Consider the following 7,476-nt stretch of genomic DNA (forward strand, 5'->3'; position numbering starts at 1 on the left):
TGTACTGAGGTCCTCCTAGGTCAATGACGTGACCTGACCCTCAGGCTTCAGGTGACATTGACATCCACCCTTATGCATGGGAGCAACATATCAAATCACATGTTTGAACGCTTGAAACCACGAAAGGACTGCAAACGCGCCGCTAATGCGAGCCGGCATACGCCGAACCACGATTCTGGCCAAACATGGTCTCGAAAAGTAGGCCAACTTTGGCCTACTTTCCGACCTTTAGGTCGGAATTTGACCTTGAATTGACCTTTAGGTCATTTGGGTCAGGGCCATTAAATTTCTAGGGTAGGTGTAAAATTGATCAACGCGAGGGTACTGAAAGTTACGTCGCGATCAGTCGCTTTTTACGCGAGTTATTTGCGAAAAAAAAAACTTAAGGGGGGTTGCATCAAACCCTTCCCCCTGTGCCGCGAGGGCTAAAACTTCTTGTGAGCGAATTCACGTAATGAAGAAGAATAAAGGCACAATCTTCTACAGCAGCCAATAGATGACTTAGAACAGGCACATGGGACTAGTTAAATATTGTCCGACAGAAGCAGGCAACAGTTCCGATTGCATATAAATATGCTATGCATATTGCGGAAGGGGCACATTTCGGCCTCGAAAGATACGAATTCTTACGTCATAGTAACATATTTCTGTCGTGGTCAATTTGCGTAAAAATTGAACACCGAGTGATTACCGAGCTATTGTTCTATCCAAATGTTCTGATTCAAACTCGCTCAGGGTTATCGTGCAGGTAAAGGGGGCCCGCTCAGCAGAATGTGTATGAAATATGGAGAGATTCTGAAAAATGGGTAGGGGGCCCGCACACCAGGGGGCCCGCTTTGGAGGCGATGACCCCCCCGAAATGAAATCCTGGCTGCGCCACTGTGTGTGAGTCGTGGTATCTCAGTTCTCACCTCTGACATTGAGGCGCTGGAGGCTCCCCGGCAGCTGCCCCCGCAGTCGTGGGAAGTCGGCGGCGGAGACTGATAGGTACATCAGCCAATGGTGCCTATTGATGGGCTCCAGGCAGCCGGCCGTGAGTTTAGGACAATCTGGAAAACACACAGACACACATACAGACAGGATCAGCCGACTTCAATGACACTGCACATGCTGTTGTATGAGAAAGATGAGGCGTTACCAGTGAATTCGCGAGCATTATTACATGCTGTAGACAATTGCATAATACTCTGATTACAATTTCAATGATCAATTCGCTGAACTGCTAGCATCACTTTTCATTGCACATTGAGATTGCAAGAGTGAAAATCGCCATGCGTATTGTGAGCGCGTAACTAAGCCTCAACACATATACCTACTAGGGGAAAGTGGGGCAATGCCGAACTACGGGGAAAGCCGAAATTCTCGATTGTGGCCAAACGACTGGGAGGTGCAGTCCTCTGGTGGCATTTTTGTGAAGTCTCAGTTCAAGTGATTCACCAGTATAAACGCCACGCGCGAACAGTTATTAGCGAGGCGGCGGCGACAACGGAAGGTTTTCGAGGTACGTCGATTAATGCTTAGCTTATCCCGATATTAAAATTGCTATAACTCACCAAGTTGCATAAAATTAAAACTCAATTATTTCTGTCTACGGTGTCAATTATCCATATAAACGGGACATACTGTGATATTGCTTATTTTACCACATGTGTATTTTAACTTTTTTTCCGGGTGCCAATATGGGTCACTGGGGTAAAGCCGAAATTGTGGGAAAATTTTCGGCGTTGTCCCAACCTGTTATTTTGATGCATATAAGCATGTGGTCCTTTAAGCCTGTGATTTTGCAGTGCAAAAACACTGTCGGAGGATTGAACCGTCGTTTTTATTGGGCTCGGCACGGCGGCACCGCCATTCAACCAGGCGCGGCCGCTGCTTCACTCAGACGGCTAGGGAAGCGAAGAAGGATGAGGGTAGGGGCGTGCTCTGAAACTTTGAGACTATTTTCCATTGGGGTTCATTTATTCATGTTGAATTTAAAATTGGTTTGGAAGTGAAAAATCACATCAAAAAGGTTTTCGGCATTCCCCGTAATCCATTTCGGCATTTCCCCATAGGTTTTCGGCATTCCCCGTAGTTTCTCTTTTTGGACATTTGTCTTTATCTCAGCTGACTCAAAGATCAATTACACAAAAGCACATTTGCGATGTATAGTCATTTGATCAGGCTTGTCAGAAATGCCGCTGGATTTTCTACTGCCGGCTTTGTTTGTCTGCTACAGAGTCTCAAACAGAAAAGTTTCGGCATTGCCCCACTTTCCCCTATAAGTTATGTTATCAATCTTCGTCACCATATTACAGTCTCCATTGGTTTCCTTAGTTCGTGAGGCGCATCCATTATCTGGTCATGTTTTACGTTGTAGTTCGCACTTTTGTCTGTTCAAATTATTCTTTCTACATACAGTCATAACCGCACACCGTTACTCGGTGTCCGCCATTCCCTGAGCTCATATATCATCGGCCTGTCCGTGCTGCCGCTGCTCACCGTATATATACAGTCGTCCGACCGTCCATGCCAGGTCAGCCAGGTGACTGATGGTGTCGTCAGCCACCCCCTGGAGCGACACTGACAGACCGCAGTACCGTCCCGGCCACCTCGGCTCCGTCACCTCCAGCCCTGTCGGACAGAGAGCTGTGTCAGCTGACTGCAGTCGGTCAGAGCTGCCGCCAGCTCCCCGCTGCACCACTGACACCAGAGTGTCAGACACTGACACAGCCAGCACTGACACAGCCGAGCGGCTGGGGAGGGAGAGGGGTTTTTAACAACAACGGTCATTGCAAATAACTATGTGGACTGGATATCAACGACATGGGAATATGCGACATATTCAAAGCGAATTCGTAAGAATACGTACTACGCTCTGGCATTGTAAAATTATATAACCAGAAAAAGGTATGAAAACAGATCAAATAGGTTGATATAATCTATCTATATTATTCACAGCATGGTTTCAACGGAAACATTCCTCTTTGGATCGATTGCTCGCTAATAATCGATGCATGCACCACATTCACGCAGTATATGCAAGTGCATGCATTGCAGCCCTCCCATAAATTAATGTCATTATATACAAACAACGCTGTGGCTGGGTCGCATCGGTTCGTCCATTTGCCGTCAACGCTGTCTTTTTGCATATACCGGTATTGCATGTGTGAACTGCGTTATCCCACCTCTGACATTGAGGCACCTGAGGCCCTTCGGCAGCTGCCCCCTCAGTCGCGGGAGGTCGGCGATGGAGACTGACAGGTCCTCCAGCTTAGGGCACCTGGTGAGGGGCTCCATGCTCACGGTGTCAGGGACGCCGCCGGACAGGGTGAGTTCCCGCAGCCCACGGCACCTGGTGAGGGGCTCCAGGCTGCCGGCCATGAGACCAGGACCGTCTGAAAAACACACAGCCACACATACACAGACAGGATCAGCCGAATGCAATGACACCGCACATGCTGCTGTTTGAGAATGATGAGGCGCAAATTCCACCTGTGAATTTGCGACTATAATTGGATGCTGTAGACAGTTACAAAATACTCTGAAAATGATGATTATAATCTTAACCCTCGCCCGCACATGCCATTTTCCCATCCTAGAAGGCACATGGGGGGGTTGCCACACCCCCCCCCCCCGCGCCATTTCGTTCCTGTTGGAGATAGAGCTTAGCGGTAAAGACCAAAAAGATTCTTTGGGAAGAGACGAATCCAATGATACCCAGTTTTACCTTCTCAAGTCAGTCATTGACCTTCCAGGTCAGGTCAAACTAAAAAATGTTGCTGTTTTGGGTCACCGTTTGATATCAAGTGCGCTGCTTATCATATACCGATGACGATGCCGTTTTCTGGTGCCAAGCCAGCTAGAACCTCTTTCTCACACTACCCGACCAGGTTTTTGCTGCTGAGGTCATTTCAGGTCAAGTTAGGTCAAGGTCAATTATATGTGTTTGTATGTCTGTGTGTGTCTGTGTGTATACTGATGTGTGCACCGATTGTTTATGTGTCAATATTACATGAAATCATGATCTGAGAAGCTTTTACCAAAAATGCAGTCAAAAAACTTCACAAAAAGTAAATTCTGCTTGCCTAAAACGCAATTATCCTAGATGACCTAGGTTGACCTTGACCTTGACCTTGACATCTGTACATCATCGAACAACATGTTCCATGATAGGTGGGAGGTAAGACTGGTAAAAAAGGCCGAAATCAAGGTGTCAAAAGCTCACAAGGCCCATAGCCAACGCAAGATGTCGAGAATTTGCCATTTGGGTCATGACATGACCTGAAAAACAAGGTCATATCTCCGAAACCAAATGTCACAGAAACTTGAAATTTAGAGTGGACATCAAGAAAGGATAGAGGAGCAGCTATACGAAAAATCAGCCTTCTAGCTCTAAAAATCTTGAGTGCAGAGCAGAAAGACTACCTGGGGGGGGGGGGGGGGTGGCAACCACCACCCCCCATGTGCGGGCGAGGGTTAATGAACAAATTAGCTAAACAGAATATATCATTTTTTATTGCACATTGCGGTTGCAACAGTGAAAATCGCCATGCGTATTGTGTGTGCGTAACTAAGCCTCAGCACACATACCTGCTATAATTCATATCGAGGGTTCCGAGCAAGACAACCTTAAGTGTCATTTTTTTCGAAATTGAGTTAAATATACCAGTCGAATCAGCTCGACGAGCCGCGTCGGATGCAAGAACAGCCGTACCGCTGAGTGCGTCCTGTGCTGAGATATAGAGTGCAAGAACAACCTAAGTGACATTTTCGACACTTAGGGTTCAGGCAAGAACATCCTAACCGTCGTCCTAACATCGTCCTAACCGTAACCGAACATCCTAATCCTAACCGATTGGCAGTCGATCCAGCGCCGATGCCTCACCGAAAGCGGGCCCTGGAAGAACATGAGCAAGGTGACTATCACTCGTGGCGAACCAGAGGTCAACGTAGAGATATACTACAACAACCAAGAGAAGAGCATCCGGATCCGGGCTGGGCGACATAGGCGCGGGAGCCGGGGGGGCAGTGGGGGCAGCTTGCCCCCGAACTCTGGGGCCGTGGGGGCGGTGCCCCCACAGCTTTGAGACGGAATACCACACTTTTTTTTGCAAATGTTTTCTTTTTTGTTGAAAAAGCCGAGGGATGAAAAACAAGTGGCCTAAAACCGGTGAGAAAACTAGATTTGGGGGTACCCTAGGTTGATCTCTATTATGGTGTGCCCCCCCCCCCCGTCGGAGAGTAGTTCCCGCGCCCCTGCTGGACGAGGTCGAAGACGACACCCTGGCGACACGTCGCCTGCCATCGAGCCAAAGCAGCTCTACAGCAAGCGGCTGCCCATCAGTGCGGAAAAGTACCGAGACCTGATCAAGCTCTGTGACGACGGGAACATCCCGGAGCCGTTCCAAGCGGAGTACAGGAGCTTGCCGCACTCGGCGCGGCAGGAGGACATTCTCCCGGAGAGTGATTTCGACGATCCGGAGGAAGAGGAGTGAGAGTGAGAGAGTGAGAGGAAGGACACCGCAGGGAGCGTAGCAGTGCAGCGTTTGTTGCAGTTCGATGTTCAGTGTTGCAGTTCATGGTGCAGTGCATCACGTAGCAGTGTTTGGCCACATTTACAGCAATAAATACAGCTTTAGTGACGCAAAGCTAGTGTTTTGCTTCGACGGTTAGGTTGTTCTTGCATGTGAACTGTGTAGCCGGAGTCGACATTCTGGTGAGCAAGAAGAACCTAAGTGCCTGGCATTCCCTCTAAGTGAGTATTTTATAACATTTTTTGGTGTCATAACATTGCGCGCTCCCTACTTGCACAACACGCGATGTATCGTTGCACTGGCTCAACAAACAGAATTAGAATTCAGTTTTTTGCTTCTCCTGTAAAATTAAAAAAAACAACACTTAGGGTTGTCTTGCTCGGAACCCTCGATATGAACAACCGCAAACACCATGTAACATCGCAACCAGCCCAGAAGACGTGATCTTAGTTCCAAAAAGCATGCAGCAGACACCGGTGATGCCATTCCACTCGGTGACTTCTGACGGTTACGTGAGGCCCCCTTATTTTACGGAATCGGGAGGAGGTTCGCCATTACAGGGTACCTAACCATTATTCCAGCAGTTCGAATCAACAAGATGAAAGAAGGCAACATCCTGCATAGAGTGATGCTCTTCGAGGAGTCAGCTCTCCGGCATACAGTAAATTAAATACAAAATCTCCTGCAACGGAGGATCCCGCAAACTGTACCCAAGGGAAAATGCCCCCTTCCTCATTAAACCTCAGCCCTCACAAGTTCTGGTTGCTGGGGCGTTTTTGCGGGTGAGTCTAACGAACGTCCCCATGTGACTGTGGTGAGCCTCAGCAGTGCCAGTTGGCTACATTTACGAGCCATTTCAGACGGGAGATCTCGCCGCGCGTGCGGCCAGTCCAGGCACCGATAAGGACTGATGCAGGTGGACCACGGTGACCATATTTGGTGAAAATGTGTAAAATTGGTGTGACAATATGTGCTCCAAATTTCAAATGCCTATGTTTATAAAATTTCTAAGTTACGGCGTTCTAAATGCAAATATGTATTTTGTCCCAATTTATCTGCCCAACCCTGTATGTACTGGTCACCCCAACAGTCCCCACGCTCCCTACAGGTCTCGGAGGCTCTGAGCCGGTCCCGTCGCTCGGTCAACGGCTCATCCTCCGCCGCCGAGCAGCGCACAGAGGCCCGCGAGCCGGTCCGCCTGGCCCGGCGGCTGCGCGTCGTCGCTCCCCAGGACATCGCCATCACGGAAGCGACGCGCACACTCCTGCCGTTAGGCGGCTCGGGCGGACATCGATAGCAGCGCCTCTATCGGTCACTAGGGAAAGCTGGGCTGTAGGCGACGATATACCAGCTGAGTTGTCACACGTTGAATAGGTTTATAGCCATCCGTCTTGTGAAAAAGTTGAACTCTTGCCTTCAATATTTCTACAGGCAATTTTAGAAGTGTCTTCACATGGATTACAAAACCGTTTAGATTATTGTATTCACTTCAAGCCTTCCCTTTTGTTCTTGATGATGCTGGAACTATTTCTAATTAGTGTTTCTAGCTTAGTAAAAGAAGATACTGTGCAAACAATGAAAAAAGCATAAATGGAAGATTTTAAATGCAATTTTCTCTTACAATTAATGGTAAATTCTCTACATATCAAGGAAAAGGTGCATGCTATTTGATAATTTAAAGTTCTTGGGGCCAGTTGTTTTCTTCTTTTCTTACGTCGCCCCAATGGCCGCGAATACACTTGTGATAACGCCTATCGCCACACGACACTGCGCTCGACGTGCGCTTCGACACAGTGTGTGTGTCGGTGCTGACGTTCGTCATCAGCCTGGTGGTGATTCTGCTGCTGCTGTTCGTGGCCTCCATCACCACGGCGGTGTTGTGTGTGCGCGCACGCGGACAGAACACGGCGCTGGTCACGACGCTGCCCGAATCGTCGCAAGGATAGTTTCAAAATATTAT

The 7,476-nt window shown here is 48.4% G+C and overlaps 1 long non-coding RNA gene across 1 annotated transcript; it reads right to left on the minus strand.

Moving 5' to 3' along the window:
* Positions 1-1,009: 1,009 nt before the first annotated feature.
* Positions 1,010-2,613, minus strand: LOC122370863. The gene is made up of 2 exons (XR_006254620.1): positions 2,482-2,613; positions 1,010-1,049 (listed from the first exon to the last, which is right to left on the minus strand). It is a non-coding gene; the product is annotated as an uncharacterized LOC122370863 (long non-coding RNA).
* Between the last annotated feature and the right edge of the window lie 4,863 nt (positions 2,614-7,476).

This window comes from Amphibalanus amphitrite, unplaced genomic scaffold, assembly GCF_019059575.1.
Source record: "Amphibalanus amphitrite isolate SeventyFive unplaced genomic scaffold, NRLGWU_Aamphi_draft 001176F_arrow, whole genome shotgun sequence".
NCBI lineage: Eukaryota > Metazoa > Arthropoda > Thecostraca > Balanomorpha > Balanidae > Amphibalanus > Amphibalanus amphitrite.